This window comes from Urocitellus parryii, chromosome 1, assembly GCF_045843805.1.
Source record: "Urocitellus parryii isolate mUroPar1 chromosome 1, mUroPar1.hap1, whole genome shotgun sequence".
NCBI lineage: Eukaryota > Metazoa > Chordata > Mammalia > Rodentia > Sciuridae > Urocitellus > Urocitellus parryii.
Genome location: NC_135531.1, coordinates 49,160,567 through 49,178,712, shown reverse-complemented (window position 1 = coordinate 49,178,712; position 18,146 = coordinate 49,160,567). Strand labels below are relative to the sequence as shown.

Here is an 18,146-nt window from a genome sequence, read left to right as displayed (position 1 = left end):
CCCAACTTGTACTTTGAATGAAACAGAGAAAGAACTCTTCTTGGAACATGAGGAGTTTCACAGACACTATCCATAGCAAAACAAAACAAAACCAAACCTAGCTGTAAAATTATAAAAACCAAAGTCTCTGGAAAGTATCACACAGCATACAGCAAATAGAGAAACATCTATGCAAGAAATATTACTAAGCCTCAGTAAGAATACCATGAATCTGTGACATTTGAGCCATGAACCCAGTACTGCTCCAACGAGACAGAAGCTCTACACAGTCAGAGGTGACCAACACAGACAGGGCTCTCTCACCCCCCCAGCTACTAGCCTAGAACTACAGTTTCTCCACAGAAGAGGCTGTCAGACAGCATTTCTCATTCAACCATTGTTACAGTAGCTCTCTGAATATTAAGCAAGCAAAGCTAGAGATCTGGGACTCTCTTCTTCACTCAGGCACCATGCCTGGGACAGAAACTGCCAAAGGGTAACAAGCCAAGAACAATGGGTCTCTCCATTTTGCCCACACCAGCATACTCAAAGGGCAGCTGAAGACCTAAGCTGTACCATTTTCAATAATGAATAGAAGATCAACAAGAAAATAAAAGTTTTAATGTTTTACTCAGACTAACACTAACAGACATTTATAGAACACTCCACACAGTAGCATAATGCATACAACTATTCTTCTGAAGTACACATTTCTGGAACATTGTCCAGGACAGACAATGTGCTAAGATGTTTAACAAGACTCAATAAATCTAAAAGGTCTGAAATGATTGCAATTAGTAACAGAAAAAAAGTGAGAAATTCACAAATACATAGAAATGAAACAACACACTCCTATATAACTAATAGATCAAAGAAATCACAGGGATGCGAGAAAATACTTTGCAATATATGAAAATGGAATCAATGTAAAAAAAAAATAGAGGTTTAATTGAAGCTGTGCTTGGAGGGAATTTGACTATAGATGCCTATAATAAAACAGAAGAAAGCCCTGGATTCCAACCCAGCCCTAGAGACAGACAGAGAGACCTTATTGTGGACTACATGTTTGTGAACTCTTCCTCAGTTTATATGTTGAAATCTAATCCACTGGGTACATGCCTGCAATACCAGTGGCCCAGGAGGCTGAGGTATGAGGATTGCAAGTTCAAAGCCAGCCTCAGCAACTTAGAGAGACCCTAATAAGCAACTTAGCTAGACTCTACCTCAAAATAAAAAGGACTGGGGATGTGACTCAGTGGCTAAGTGGCCCTGGGTTCAATCCCCAGTTACAAAAAAAAAAAAAAAAAAAACAGAAAAAGAAAACATTATGTTAAGTAGAAGTCAGTCACACACCAAAAAAGTGATTCTATTTATATGAAATATGCAGAACAGGTAAATTCACTTTCCTATAAAAAGTAGGAAAGTGGTTGCCTATGGCTGAGGAAAATGTGGAATGACTCCTAATAGAAAAAGATTTCTATATAATTAAGTTCAACACCAACCTTGGCAACTTAGTAAGGCCCTCAGCAACTTAGCGAGATCCTGTCTCAAAATTAAAAAAAAAAATTTTAAACAGGACTGGGTACTGAGCTCAATGGAAAAGAAACCCTGGGTTCAATTCCCTATACCAAAAAAAAAAAAAAGAAAGAAAATATTTAAAAATTGACTGTAATGATACCTGCACAATTCTGAATATACTAAAAGCCACTGAATTGTATACTTTCAATGGGTAAATAAAATAGTCTATGAATTATACCTCCATAAAACTATTGTAATGAGCTCTGAGTACATAAATATCTGTTAGAGTCTGTAAACAAGTCAGGACCTGTGAGGTGGCGCCAGCGAGCCATTAAGTGTGGAGATTTCTTATTGGTTGACTGCTGTATCTAGTTTATGTTAATTAAGATAAGCTGTGTGGAATGTATAAATACCCCTCCAGTCCTACAATAAACGGTTCCCACTCCTGCTGTATCAATCTACACAAGTTGTTCGTGTCCCCCCCCCCCCCCCCCCGTCCCCAGTTATTTCGCTGCAGCCGGACTGCGGCAAATATCAAAATCAGCAAAAGACAAGGAAAAGTGGCTAAACAAATGAAAAACATGGCTTGAGTATTAACAACCACTGATATTAACACAGGGTAAGAATGAGTATTTCTTCAAGAAATTAATGCAAGGCAAAAAGGCATAATACTTTGACATAAGCCAAAGTGTTTCTGAAGATGCCAGTCCCATTCAAATCCATAACTGCACAGTTTGGATCATTTCTGTTTTTCAACAAAGGTCCTGAGACAAAAGAATTCTTCATTGTACATGTTTTATATGTTGTTCAGCATCCCCATGCCCACATGTAATAGATGTCAATAACACTTCGTAGGAATTAGCTGCAGATGCATCCATATACTATAGTCCAAATGTCCTCACAATAATGAACCACCAGGGATATTGATGCATTCCTACAGTACTTCAAGATTATTATTTTAGGAGGGGAAAAAATGTGCAACAAAACATACATGAGATGAAAGAAGAAAGGAGCTACTTCCTTGCTTTCTCTTATCTACTCTTAAAAGTTCCTTAAGGGCTACAAATCATCATGTTTCTCTTGTTAAGCATATAAGAAGAAATCATAAAAATATATTAATATACCGCAATTATGTAGACAGTGTGGTCATTAATTGCATTCTTATCATAAAAACTTATAAACTTAAAGCCAGGCACCATGGCGCAAGTCTGTAATCCCAGTGGCTCAGGAGACTGAGACAGGAGGATCACGAGTTCAAAGCCAGCCTCAGCAATTTATCGAAGCACTAAGCAACTAGGTGAGACCGTGTTTCTAAATAAAATACAAAATAGGGCTAGGGATGTAGCTCAGTGGTTGAGTGCCCCTGAGTTCAACCCAAGGTAGCAAAAAAAAAAAAAAAAAAAAAACTTGGTCTTTAGGAGCAAAAGTACATCATCAACATTGTTCTCATAGTATCTAGATTTGTGATAGCAATGTTTACCTAGAGACAATATTCCTTATTCAAAAGGAACTCTAAATCTTATCAAACAGCAGTTTTAACTGCAAATAATCTTCTCAAGGCACTTAATTTTTTTTTGTATTGGTACATTATAATTATACATAATACTGGAACTCATTTTCCCATATTCATACATGCATATAATTTGATCAATCTCATTCCCCAGTACCTTCCATTTCCCACCCTATACTCCACTTGCACTATTCTACTGATTTTTCCTTCTATTATTTCAATTAGTGTATCATAATTATATATCTAAACAAGATTCATTGTGCTAGATTTGTACATTCCCCAGTACTTCTAACATGGTCTCCCTCCTCCCTCCCTCTTTCTCCATTTCCTGTACTCTATTGGTTTACCTTCTATTTTTGTGAGATCACCCTTTTTTTAATTCCTTTTTTCCTTTTTCTTGTTGTAGCTTACAAATAGGAGATAAAGCACTGAACCCTCAACTTCTGAATCTGGCTTATTTCACTTAGCATGATGTTCTCCATCTACCGACAATGTCATTCCTCTTTATGGCTGAGTAAAACTCTACTGAGTGTATACAACATTTTCTTTATCTATTTGTCTGGTGACGGGCACCTAGTCTGGTTCCACAGGCACTTAATATTTTTACTATTTGGTGTTCATAAAGACAATAGTTTAAAATATTTAATAGCCTTGGGGGGGGGAAGAAACTAACCAGAAAGTTCTAATTTTTTATTTACTTTAACTTACATATAGTACACTTTCATCATATAAAAGGAAAATAAATTTGTATTTGTTGGCATATTGTCTTTAATCTCTTAAGTATTTTTTCATGACATTAACCACATCACCTTGTTTCTTTATGTACTAAGTCAACCATTCCTAAAAATGAAAAAAAAAAAATTGTTTTTATGTAATCTGCAGTGCCACCCAATGGTGAGAAGTACATATCACACATTAAAGAATGTGCTCCTAGCATCCTTTTCCCTTGAGAGCTGGAGGAAGAGTAGGAATTCTCAGTGGCCACTTAGCCAGAACAATTATCTGGAAATGTTAATAAGGTTTTCAAAGTTCAAGACACAGGAAAAAATACCAAGCTCTTGCAAAGAAGAAGTAAATGGGAGTTCAAAGAATAGCACAAAGCAAAAAAATTAGGATTCACCTTGAAGCAGAACATGACAGCCAAAGAACTTTCATACAGTAGTCACATCTTCTATAGTTAAATACTGCATCACTAAAAGTACTCTCTACAAGAAAATGTGAGAGGGGCTGGGGTTGTAGCTCAGGGGTAGAGTACTCACCTAGCACGTGCGGGGCCCTGGGTTCAAACCTCAGCACCCCATAAAAATAAACAAAATAAAGGGATTGTGTCCAACTACAACTAAAAAATAATTTTTAAAAAATGTGAGAATATATGAATGTGTTTTTGAGATTCAAAGTAAATATGAAGGAATTTAATAAAATGTAACAAGGGAAAGCAATATTTTATTTACCATAAGGAGACCAAGAAACTATGACTCAAGAACAAAGTGATATGAGCAATGAAATCACCTAGTGATTCATTGCAGTACACCACATTTTAAAAAGGAAAAATATTCAGAAAGAGGCAAAAGCAAAGCCAGATGCAAACCATCACAAAAGTGACACTGAGAACTTGAAAGCTCCAATTTTTTCCCTTGAAAAACAGGCACTTAAGACAGTTGCCAGGTGCGGTGGTGCATGCCTATAAATGCAGTAGCTCGGGAGGCTGAGGCAGGAGAATCGCAAGTTCAAAGTCAGCCTCAGCAAAATCAAGGCATTAAAGGAACTCAGTGAGACCCTGTCTCTAAATAAAACACAAAATAGGGCTGGGGATGTGGCTCTGTGGTTGAGTACCCCTCAGTTCAATCCCAGGTACAGAAAACAAAAACAAACTTCAGAGTTGCCTTTTGATGAAATGTAGGAGGAATATAGTATTTAACATGTATTACAGGAGCATTTCTCACAAAGAAATAAAAAGAAAATGTATTAACTTCCTCTCCCTACACAAGCTACATCCTCTCCCTACCAAGCTACATCCCCAGCACTCTTTTACTTTGGGGATAAGTTGCCCAGGCTGGCCTCAGACTCTTGAGTAGCTAGGAATTAAGGCCTAGGCCACCACACCTGGCTGTCATAGATTTTCAAAGACAGTTAAATTCCTGTAAATTAAATCATAATCTAAAGCTAAACTCTAAGAATAAAACAACAGGAAAAGAAAATATGTTCTTGAGGAATTAAATGTGTTAGCCAAGTGAGGTGACACATAGGTGATCCCAGCAACTAGACACTTTAGGCAGGAGGATCACAAGTTCAAGGCCAGCCTAAGCAATTTAGAAAGACCCTCAGCAACTCGGCAAGATCATCTCAAAATGAAAAGCACTGGGGATGTAACTCAATGGTAAAGTGCCCCTGAGTTCAATTCCTAGCACCACAAAAAAAAAAAAAAAAAAAAAAAAAAGTTGATGAATTATTCAGGCTGGATGATGGGTGTAAGAGGCTTTATTATACAATTCTGTCTACAATAAATTGTTTTCAATGGCAGCTAATGAACATAGAGCTCTAGGAAGTTGTTGCTCATGGCAGGCATTACCTCCTCTGAAAATCTTTAACTGCACTAGATAGGCTCCTTCCTCCATGCCACTATTCTATACACACTTCTATTAGACCTACTTCCTTGTTTAATTTTACCTCATCTACAAAATCATGAACCATATAAAGCCAAGAATTGTGTCTTATTCATTTATACATGACATCACTTAGCATAGTAAAATGGATATAATAAATTAAAGGTCATGTATGATAAACTGAACAAAACAATGCAATTTGTAATTGCTGAGTGGAGGACAGACTTTTAGAAAAAGTGAGAAAACAAAAAACATGGTATTTATGTATATTAAGAATTGTAATGCAAAAAATAAAAATTTAAAAAAATAAAGTTACCTTAGATTAGGTAGAGGGAAGTGAAAGGAGGGGAAGGCAGAGGATGTGGGGATAAGAAAAATAGTAGAATGAAACAAATATTATTACTCTAAAGTATATAAGTGCATTCTACTGTTATGTATAACTAATTAAAACAAATTTAAAAAAAGAAAAAGTAAAAAATCCTTCTGAAAGAATAGAAACTGTATCAAAGTAAAGACGAAAATATCTACCAAAAAATACTATAAAAGTAGACAGTAGGGGTCTGGGGTTGTGGCTCAATGGTACAGCACTTGCCTGGCATGTGTGAGGTGCTGGGTTCGATCCTCAGCACCACATATAAATAAATAAAGAAAAGATCCTTTTACAACTAAAAAATATTTTTAAAAAAGTAGACAGTATGCTAAATGGCTAAAAACACTGAATAAATGAAGCAATTAGTCTGTACCTTCCTATACCAAAATGGGGTACATAAAACCAACAAAATTGAAGGATACTTTTCACTGGGTGTTGAGAGCCACAGCCAAAGGGGCCCCAACAAACTTCCAGCTGCCAGCAAACTTCCAGCTGCCGGCTGATGATTGGCTCACAGTGGCCCCAGCAACATCTAGCTGATTGGCTCCTCTGCGGTCATGTTCATTGGGCTGTTTGCCCTTCAGAATGCCAGCTGATGATTGGCTCACAGCGGCCCCAGCAACATCTAGCTGATTGGCTCCTCTGCGGTCATGTTCATTGGGCTGTTTCCCTGCCCTTCAGACTACGGAACTGCTCATTGGGGGACTTCTTTGGCTCCGCCCACGCGACCTAGCCAATCGGCCTCAAGAGCAGGAGGATTGTGGGAGGTGGTTGTTGGTGTGGGGGGGAGAGGCTTGTGGAAGCCGGTGGTGGCAGTTGGGCTCTGAGGGTTTTTCCTGAGGAGCTGTTTTGCTTGGCGTTTGTAGTTCTAAATATAAAGTTAGTTTCTTTTGACAAGTGGCTCCTGAATTGTGCCCAGCCAGACTGCGGCAACTGGGCATATCTAATACAGCTTGTTCTGATTCTGTATTTTCCATTCAATTTTCTGATATTTACATGATTTATCATTTAACTTTTCTGTTTTTATTTATTCAACAAATATGTATTGGATGCTCTAAAATGCCAAATACTATATTTACCATTTAAGATACATAAATTAACTACAACAACAAAAAAAAATCTATGCCCTGAGGATCATATTTTTCAGTGTAGGAAAAAATAAATGGATAAATTGTACTACCAGTAAGAAGGCAATATATGCAGCCAAGAGAAGCCCTATCCAATAAATCCAAAAATTGTGTCTCACTGGGAGTTTTCAGTACAATGGCATTGTATAAACTGTAAGGAGTCACTTGTTTGGTATACATAAAAGTCTCCAGGACTGATCACCCCTGATAGAAAAAGCTAAAACTTAAAAAATAGTGACCACCCCAGCCCTACAAGGTTTAGCCCCACTGTAGGGCCCAACTGCTATCACTACCACCTTCTGACATATCTTTAGCAGAAACATAAAAATATTCATCTGTACAAAGACTACTAAAGAACAACAATTATATGCTTATTGCTTTTAAAGTTCCTTCTCTGATATAAAACAAAGATATAGGAAGGAAAAGCTGTTTTGAGTAAGACACTGAACTAGAATAACAACACAGCCTAAATTAAATGTAATGAACTATAAATGATATTTTAAACTTAGTCAAAAACCTTCTGCTAAGTGTCAAGGATTATCAGTCCTCTCCAAATACAGCGGCATTGATCAATAGTTTCCAATTACTGGTCCAGGAAGTCACTGTCTCTATTCTTACATAATAGAAGAAATTCAATCTGTGAGTTCAGCCTAATGAGTCAATGCATTTATAAAACTCCACTTATGCAATTATGTAGGGGCTAGTATACTCAGTGCCTATAATTAAAACAAAAATTCTACATTTAGATACAAAGACAAAAACACATAAACAGTTCTCTCATACTAGACAAAGGCACCATCAACCTCTTCAACAAGTGGTGCTGGGAAAACTGGAAAGCCATATAAAGCAGAATGAAATTGAACCCCTATCTCTCACCCTGCCCAAAACTCAACTTAAAATGAATAAAGGACCCAGGCATTAGACCAGAGACCCTACACCTACTGGAAAAAAAATGTAGGCCCAACTTTCCAACATATAGGCTTAGGAACCAACTTCCTTAACATGACTCCTAAAGTCCAAAGTAAAGTAAAATCAAGAATCATGGTATCAAACTAAAATACTTCTTCACAAGAAAAGAAACAATCAAGAACATGAACAGAGAACCTACAGAATGGGAGAAAACTTTGCCACCTGCACCTCAGATAGAACATTAATCTCCAGGATATATAAAGAACTCAAAAAATTTAACACCAAAAAAACACAAATAGCACAATCAATAAACAGGCAAAAGGACTGAAAGATAATTCACAGAGGAAGAAATACATGAACTAATACATAAAAAATGTTCAATATCTCTAGCAATTATAAAAATGCAAATTAAAACGACACTGACATTCCATTTCACTCCAGTCAGAATGGCAATTATCAAGAATACAAGTAACAATAAATGTTGGCAAGGTTGCGGGTGGGGGGGGGGAGGTTCACTCATACATTGCTGGGAATACAAACTGGTACAACCACTCTGGAAAGCAGTATGGAGATTCCTCAGAAAACCTGGAATGGAACCACCATTTGACCCAGTTTTTTTTAATAAAGGATTGGATATTGCTCAGTGGTAAAGCACTTGTCTAGCACATGCAAGGCCCACTCTTCAGTCTATACCCAAAGGACTTAAAATCAGCATACTATAGTGAGGCAGCCACATCAATGTTCATAGCAGCTCAACTCACAAAAGCTAAGCTAAAGAACCAACCTATGTGCCCTTCAACAAATGGATAAAGAAAATGTGGTACATTTACACAATGGAATATTACTTAGCCATAAAAAAGAATGACTTCATATGACTTTTGCCAGTTTAAAAAAAAAAAAAAGAAATGATTCAGAGACTATCATGCTAAATGAAATAAACCAGTCTCAAAAACCCAAAGACCAAATGTTCTCTCTGATCTGCAGATGCTAAAACACAACAAAGGGGTGGAGGCATAAAGGTTCATTGGATAAGATGAAGGGGAATGAAGGGAAAGACAGTGTAGGGAGGATGGGAATAGGAAAGACAGTAGAATGAAATAGAGATAACTTTTCATATATGAGCATATCACCAATGAAAGTCCACCTCATGTACAACCACAACAATGAGATCCTAATTAGAATAAGTTATATTTCATGTATGTAAGATATGTCAAAATACACTCTACAGCCCGGCATAGTAGCACATGTTTGTAATCCCAGCATCTGGGGAGTTGGAAGGCTGAGGCAGGAGGACTGTGAGTTAAAAGCCAGCCTCAGCAACTTAGGGAGGCTCTAAGCAACTTAGCTGTCTATAAATAAAATATAAAAAGGGATAGGAATGTGGCTCAGTGGTTGGGTGTCCCTGGGTTCAATCCCCAATACCCAAAAAAAAAAAAAAAAAAAAAAACCTCTACTGTCATGTATAGGCATGTAAAAATAAAAAATAAACATTCTACATTCCATCACTAAAATCACCTTCATACCTGCTGGGCATGGTAGCACACACCTGTAATCCTAACCATCTAGGAGGCTGAGGCAGGAAAATCTCAAGTTCAAAACCAGCCTTAGCAACTTAGCAAGAACCCATCTCAATGTTTTTTTTTAAAAAGGGTTGGATATAGCTCAGTGGTAGACCATTTGTCTAGCACATGCAAGGCCCTGAGTTAAACCCCAATACCAAAATGCACAAAATTCCATCACCCTGGAGCTATCAATATCAGTTCTTTAAATGGCAAGCAGGCACGGTGGTACACACCTGTAATCAGAGCAACTCAGGAGGCTAAAGCAGTTAAAATAAGTCAATCTAGGCAAGTTACCAAGACCTTGTCTCAAAAAATAAATAGGGCTAGAGATGTAGCTCAGTTGTAAAGGGCCCCTGGGTTCAATCCCCAGTACCCCCACACACCAAAAAAAAAGTAAAAGAGCCTATAATCTGAGGCTGAGGTAAGAGGATTGCAAATTCAAAGCCAGCCTCAGCCAACTTAACAAGACCCTGTCTCAAAATTAAAAATTACTAAAAGAGGCGTGGGCAGTGATGTACCTCAAGGATAAAGCACCTCTGGGTTAAATATCCTCAGCACCGCCCCACCCCTCAACATACACACACAAATAAAAAAGAAGAAAAAGAAAAACAGCAAGTATTCTAGTTAGTGCACTTTGTTTCAATGATAAGAAACTATGACCAGGCAGGGTGCCCTCCACTAGAAGATGTTCCCAAACAGCCAATCTAAAATAGTTGATCCCTCAATCCAGAAACTTTCTGGTCCTGATTGCCTTTTTAATTTGTGTAACACTATTAAGTATCGAACATTCTAATATGTATAATGTGTTTATAGTATAGACTTTCCTGATCGGAATTTAAGGTCCAAAGACCAGAGACTTTCATTTGTTTAAAGCCATGTCCTATAATCTAGAATATGAACATGATGAATCACATATGAAAGTGATGAATAATTATGAAATAAATGAATTCTACAAAAAAAAATTCCAATCTCTGCTTTTAGTTGTGTAAAGCTACAACTAGTACTCAAGACTCTTCCTTTTCAAGTCTAACCCCCAGAGGATACAACAATCTACCTTCTTTCAATTCCAGTTACTCAATTTACATTCACAATAATCAACAATCCAGCAGCCTCTATCAGCCAGGCACTGAAAATAAGGAAATCTTTGCATTTAAGACTATAGAGGAGGGGCTGGGGATGTGGCTCAAGCGGTAGCGATGTGGCATGTGTGCGGCCCGGGTTCGATCCTCAGCACCACATACAAACAAAGATGTTGTGTCCGCCAATAACTAAAAAATAAATATTAAAAAAAAATCTCTCTCTCTCTCCCTCTCTCCCTCTCTCTTAAAAAAAAAAAAAGACTATAGAGGAAAAAAGACAACAATTACAATACAGTATTAAAGGCAAAAATAAGCTGCTATGTAAGAAGGTAAGAGGACCTAAATCACTCCCTGGAGGTTGGGAGAGTCTTCCAAGAGGAAAAGAAACATAGTATCTCAGCTGAGTGATGAGTGAGCATTACTGATGTTTGTCAGACAGGTGATGGGTACATTTATAGACACATCAAGGTCTGAATCTTAAAAAAAAAAAACCCAATCCTTTTGAGGAATTGTAAACAGTTTACCATGATATAAGGATATGAAGCAAGCAGTACAGAACCTGAGTAGAAGGTGAGAAAAGCAAGCAAGATCCATTTCACTGAGGTCCTTACTTCCTAAACTAGGTAGTACGAATTTTAATATGACAGTTTGCATATTGAAATTAAAACACCACCATAATCTGCATGCAGAAAAAGAGTAAAGAAGGATGAAATACACACTTCGTAGCCAGAAACCACTTAGAAGATTTATAACAAAGCCCAGACAGGGCTGGGGATACAGCTCCTTGGTAGAGCCCAAGACCCTAGGTTCAAATCCCTAATGACACAAAATGGGGAAAAAAAAAAAAGTCCAGATAAATGATAGCCCAAACCAACATAGGAGCAGCAGGGAAAAAGAACCAGAGAAACAAGGTAAAACAAGATTTGGTAAATAATCAGGTAATGGAAGGATGGGAAAAGAAGGGTAATACACAAAGTAATAAGAGTGAAGAGATCATATCTTGGATTTTTCCAAGTGACTACAGAATAAATGGGTCACAAAAGGAAGAGAAAATTAAGCTTGATACATAATTTTTCTGACATAAGTTTAAAGTATCTTAGGATCACCAAAATGCAACAAAGTTGAAGATCAAGCTGTACTAAAATGACAACAATTAGGGAGTCATCAAAACAAAGCTAGTTGAGGTCACCAAAGATGAGACCATTCACAGAGAGTAGACAGAGGGAAAAGACAGCAGAAGATAGTACCCCGGAGTATTAAAAAAACATGTGAAGTGTTCCGAGAAAAAGATAAACCAGAAAAGATTGGCTAATATGATAGAGGGAAAGAGAGAAAATATGTCCCAAAAGCATAAGAAAATTTCAAGGAAGATAGTCAAAATGACAAATGTTTAAAAAGATGCCATTAGCTTTAGCAATAGTGAGGTCAATGTTGAACGCCACCCCATGAAATTCAGTGATTGCAATAGATTATCAGACATTAAAATACTGGGAGAAAAATGTAATGAGATTTTTAAAAAATGAATAAAGACAACTTTTTCAAGAAATGTTGAGAAAGGCTGGGCATGGTGGCACAAGCCTATAATCCCTGAGACTCTGGAAGCTGAGGCAGGAGGATCACAAATTGAAGGTCAGCCTCAGCAACTTAGCAAGGTCTGAAGCAACTTAGTGAGACCCCTTCTCCAAAAAAATAATAAATAAAAGTTGGAGATGTAGCTCAGTCGTAAGGCACCACTAGATTCAATCCTAATACAGGAGAAAAAAGTTACAGGAAATAATTACAGGAATTACAGATAAAGTTGAAGAGGAATCTAGGGTGAAGGGGATATATTTAAGATGAGAGACCTAAAGTGTGCTTAAATCCTAGTAAATTAGTGCCAGTTAAGAGTGAAAGAGGGCTAACAAAGTGTTATAGACTGAACTGTTTCCCCAAAATTCACACGTTGAAATCCTAAAGACAGCACCCTCAGTGTATGAAGATAAGGTTTTTAAACAGCTGATTGAATAAGATAAAAGGAGGCTGTTAGGATGGGTCCTTAATCTAATACAACTTGGGTCCTTATAAAAGGAAGTGACATCAGAGGTGCTTGTACGTGAAGGGACAATCATATGAAGAGATAGCAAGAGGGTAACCATCTGCAAGCCAAGGACAGACAACACCAGACCTACCAGCACCTTGACCTTGAACTTTCAACTTCCAGATCTGTGAGAAAATAAATTTCTGTTGTTTAATGCCAGTTTGGCATTTTGTTATGGCAGCCCTAGTAAATTAACACAGGGAGAATTTTCTGCCCCAAAGGACAGAAAATTTAGAATATAATTAGAGACAGAGGCAGACATGTTTGTAGGAGAAAAAACAAAAAGCATGGGCTGGGGTTGTGGCTCAGTGGCAGAGTGCTTGCTTCACACATGTGAAGCACTCGCCTCAATCCTCAGCACCACATAGAAATAAGTAAACAAAATAAAAATACTGTGTCCATCCATAACTAAACATTTGGATGAATGGATAAAAAAAAATGTGGCATATATACACAATGAAATTTTACTCAGCATTAAAAGAGAATAAAATCATGGCATTTGCAGGTAAATGGATGGTGTTAGAGAAGATAATGCTAAGTCAAGTTAGCCAATCCCCCCCAAAAAATGCCAAATGTTTTCTCTGATATAAAGAGGCTGACTCATAGTGGGGTAGGGAGGGGGAACATGGGAGGAATATATGAATTTTAGATCGGGCAGAAGGGTGGGAGGGAAAAGGAGGGGACAGGGGAGTAGCAAGGATGGTGGAATGTAATGGACATCATTATCCAAAGTACATTAGATATCATATCCAAAGTACATAGACATCATATCCAAAGTACATGGACATCATATCCAAAGTATGAAGACTTGAATTGGGTGTCAACATACCTTATATACAGAAATATGAAAAATTGTGCTCTATATGCGTAATAAGAATTATAATGCATTCTGCTGTAGTGTATTTTAAAAAAATAAAAATAAAAAAAAGCAACAGATCTCCTGCCCAACATATTTCCTCTCTGAAATAGAAGAAAACATTTTCTAGTAAAGAGGAAGGAGGAAACGTTGTGGGATAGTAAGCCACTATGTGAAACAAGAGTAGTCACTAGGGATACAGGATTATTAGGCTGCCTGTCCAGTAATCAAAAAAATGTCTACTGTTCAATGAATACCTAGCTTGCATTCATGAATGCTTTCATTCAGTTTAAATATAATGAATTCTGTCAGTGACCAGCAACAGAATTGAAATGAATCAGAACCTGGGTTATGAATTTAGGTATGTGAGATCTTAAGAAAGTCACTTACCATTTCTAGGCCCCAGATTCACCAAAGGAATAGACCTGATAATCAGCATAAAATAATCTCAGAATTTTTTAAATGCTCTAAATTTCATGGAGGCTTGTGCTTGATCTCTGTCTTCTTCAACTTTCACCAATAAAAATAGTGTATCTCAAACTTCATTGAGAATTCCTATCATCTGAATATCTTGTAAAAATGCAAATTTTGATCCAGTAGCTTTCAAGTTGGGCCTGAGATTTTAAGTTTCTAACTCCTAGGTAATGCAATATATAACATTTTTAAGTAGCAAGGGTGTGCAACACTGATTCAGCTTAAACTCTGTGGACTGAGCTATAATCAGTTCCATATTTTAAAAACCAAAGGACACTTCAGACACACTTGTACCGAATTTGCCAGGCCATTCCCTAAAACACTCTGGAATTAACTAATAATGCCCATCTGATAAAGAAAAGAACAAATACTATTACCAGTAATACTAAAATAGGAGAAATGAGATTAAATTACGTATGTACATACATACAACACAAAGATCCAAATCCAACTAAAATTGCCTTTCCCCAAGATCTCTGGTATATTTTAAATGTCATATGACCACATGGATTAATGCTTTCTGGTTTGATTCTGATTGTAAATACATTCATAATATCATGAAATATAAAGATTTTTCTAATAATTGCCAAATAAGCTGTACTTGTTTAGAATCTCCAATCATACTACTTCAACCAAATTCATCTGTAATGGGTATCCTTTTTAACTTTAGGAAATGTAACTATGGCAAAGAATACCCTTCTGAGCTGGAGCAATAGTGCAGCTTGTAATCCTAGTTGCTGGGGAGGCTGACGCAGGAGGATCGGGACTTCAAAGCAATTTAGCCAAGCGCTAAGCAACTCAGTGAGAGACCCTGTCTCTAAATAAAATACAAAATAGGGCTGGGGAAGTGGCTCAGTGCCTCTGGGTTCAATCCTTGGTTAGCTCCCTACTCCCCCCAAAAAAGAATACCCTTCTGTCCTAAGGTTATAATATATGGTCACAACCTACTGTCATATATTATAATCCATTCTGTTTCCACAATTTCCTGTGCTAGTTCCATCCAAAAATAAAATTTGCAATTCTATTACAAAAAAATAGGAAGAAATTTCCTAATTTTACCAAAATCAGTGAAGAAAGATATAAGAAAAGATGTCATACAATGGTTGTATCATACAGTGAAATCACTTATGCTTAATGTGAAGCCTCTGTGCTGAGCAGGTAAGTTTTAAATAAGGCGAAAATGGAGGAGGGAAATCCACATGCACAGGGAAGAGGTCGGGGGTAGGACTCACATAAGGCTGAGAACTGCTCTTCCTTATTTCATTCTAAATAACCAAACCTCAAGGGCACTACTGCACAGTAACTGAGTTCCTTTAAATTGTGGTAAAAAAGAGGTATGTCAATTGTAACCTTGACACCAGAAGGCAATTAATTTACCAGTCCTTGCTATTTATTTAGCCAAATCACGTAGATAAGATTACTTCTCTCCTTAACCAACAGCTCACAAAAATAAAGAAAAATGACAAATGCAATGGGCCTCAAATAGTTTTGCTGAATCATAAATATCCCCAAACATAAATCTGCAGGAGTCTCTGAGATTCAGCATTGGCGGCCATACCTCAGCATGAAACTCCTCTCCGAAAATGCTAACTTCCTTCACTTTTTAATTAAAGGCAAAGCAGTTTAAAGATTTCACAGTATTGCTCTTACCAGCAAGGCTGAATATGCAATACCATATTTACTAATTTGATACTAAAGATAAAATTCTCTCAAAGTTTGCATCACCTATCCCCCAAGGGCAAATATACCACCCAGGCCCGCAATAGCAGCCACAACGGGTACCCTCAGCTCCGCTCTGCCTGGCACACATGTCCCTGTAACGCCGCACCCTGATTTTCCTCCACAACCATGCTCTCTGACGACCGGCTAACTCGGCGAGCGCCCTGCTCCCAGGGATTCCAGGAGTTACACAGAGCCAAGCCTGCAGGCCGTCCTCGCTACTTACTGCTCTATACCTCAATTCTCGGTAGCTCCACGTTCTTCCCTCTCTACACGGGTCTCAGCTGCCCAACCCACTCCTTCCTTCTGCCCGCGCGCGTTCTGCGGCTCTCGGGCCTGGGCCTCACCGTTTGGTTCGGTCCGGAATGACCCGGCCCTCCGGCTCCCACTTCTTAAAACGAAGTGGCGTCGGTTGGTACGGCGCCCCACACTGCCAGTCCACACGCTGCCGCCTACTGATGCCGAAAGCGGATTCTAGGAACGCGCCATGTTCAGCGTCGCGACTCCAAACGACGCGGACGCGCTGATATTGCGTCACAGATTTCCAAAGCTCAAGAGAGGCAAAAGAAGACGATAGGCGAACAGTGAAAAGGAGTGGGCGGAGCTTTCTCTTCGAACCTAAAGGCGCCCGGCATCCAAATCAACAATGTGAGCATGTGCAGTAGAGCCCCGACTAGCTGAATGTGTAACCATGGCAACAGTAAATCCGCGTTGCCCTAAACTGGAAAAATCAGCTGTCTCCTGGATTGCCTAAAACTGAAGTCAGAAACATTTTTTCTTCTAGATATGAACTGCTTGTTTACGGGTCTCGCAGCGCAGAGAATGATTATTACACTCTTAATCCCACCAGTCAACCCTCCTTACCACAGGTTTTCAAGTTCTTGAACTTTCTGGCGCTCTACTCCAAAGCAGCAGCAAGGGTGGAAAGGTTTAAAAGGGCCACTTCTGATTGCTTCTGCGACTAGCTAGCTTACTGATCTGTTTTCTTATTTTTACAAAGACAGATTGTAAAGAAATAGTTGTGTTCATAAACATTAGTAAACATTTGTTGCTCATATAGAATGTACCAGATACTGTTTAAGATCTTTAAGATTGGACCCAAATGGTAAACACTACATTACAAGGATATTCATTACACAAGGGCTGTTTATTAAAGTAAAGAAATAAAAATTACTTGAAAGACCATTAGAGAGGAATGATTAAATCAGAACACATTCACTGATAATACAAATTAGTCATCTAAATTTATGTTGAAGCATATTTGTTGACACAGTAATATATTAGCAGTGCATTAGAGGAGAAGGTTACAAAATGATGTTCAGTAAGATCCCATGTTTGGAAGTAAATGCCAAATGCTAACTGGGCCTGTCACTAGTTGGGTGTTTTTTTGTTTGTTTTGTTTTGGTACCAGGAATTGAACTCAGGGGCCTCACTAAATTGCTCAATCTGGCTTTTTTCCCCCTTTTAATATATTTTTAGTTATCAATAGACCTTTATTTTATTTACATGCAGTGCTGAGAGTAGAACCCAGGGCATCACACATACTATGCAAGTGCTCTACCACTGAGCCACAACCCCAGCCCTCTACATTTGGCTTTGAACTTGCCATTCTTCTGCCTCAGCCTCCCCAATTGCTGGGATTACAGGCATATGCCGCCACATCTGGAAGCTGGATGGTATTTTGACCAAGCTTCATTTTCTTTTTGTTTAACTCTATCTTCTCATTATATATATATATATATATAAAATTTTAAGTGTGTGTCAAGTCATGTAGGGATCTTGTTATAATACAGGACTGATTAATCTAGTCTGGGATGTTTCCTAAAATTCTTTATTTCTAATAAATTCCAGATAATGAGTACTGCAGTGTAAGCTGGTAATCCAAGTAACTGAGGTGGCTGAGGCAAGAGGACTGTAAGTTCTAGGCAAGCCTTAGCAACTAAGTGAGATTCTCAGCAACTTAGCAAGTCCCTGTCTCAAAATAAAAACAAAAAGGACTGGGAATGTGGCTCAGTGAAAAAGCACACTGGCGCTCAATCTCCAGTACCAAAAAAGGAAAAAAGAAGTTTCCAGATGATGCCAATGCTGCCAGCCCACAGATGACAGTATGAGAAACAGGACTCTAAGGAATTTTGATGTAGAAAAAGTTACCTAATTCAAAATAGAAGAAAAACTGGTTTAGAAGAGTAGATCTCGCCTATTTGGATAATGAACCATTTGGAAATCAAAGGAAATCTCTACATTAGAAAAATGTGTCAGGTGTGGTAGGTGAAAGTCTGAAATCCCAGCAACTCTTGGGGCTGAGACAGGAGCAATCCAAGTCCAAAGCCAGCCTCAGCAACTTAGTGAGGTCCTAAGAAACT

At 38.1% G+C, this 18,146-nt stretch overlaps 1 protein-coding gene across 4 annotated transcripts in view; it reads right to left on the bottom strand.

Annotated features, from left to right (window-relative positions):
- Ipo11 (importin 11) overlaps positions 1-18,146 on the bottom strand; it is a 207,934-nt gene that overhangs the window by 184,626 nt on the left and 5,162 nt on the right. For 2 of the 4 annotated variants that reach the window (XM_026402551.2, XM_026402553.2), the window contains exon 1: positions 16,131-16,281. The exons of 1 other annotated variant lie outside the window; for it this stretch is intronic. The gene's annotated coding sequence lies outside the window, so the exon portion shown is untranslated. Of the gene's footprint in view, positions 1-16,019; positions 16,103-16,130; positions 16,282-18,146 lie in introns of those variants that run through there. One more of the 4 variants, XM_077795835.1, reaches the window with a different exon arrangement.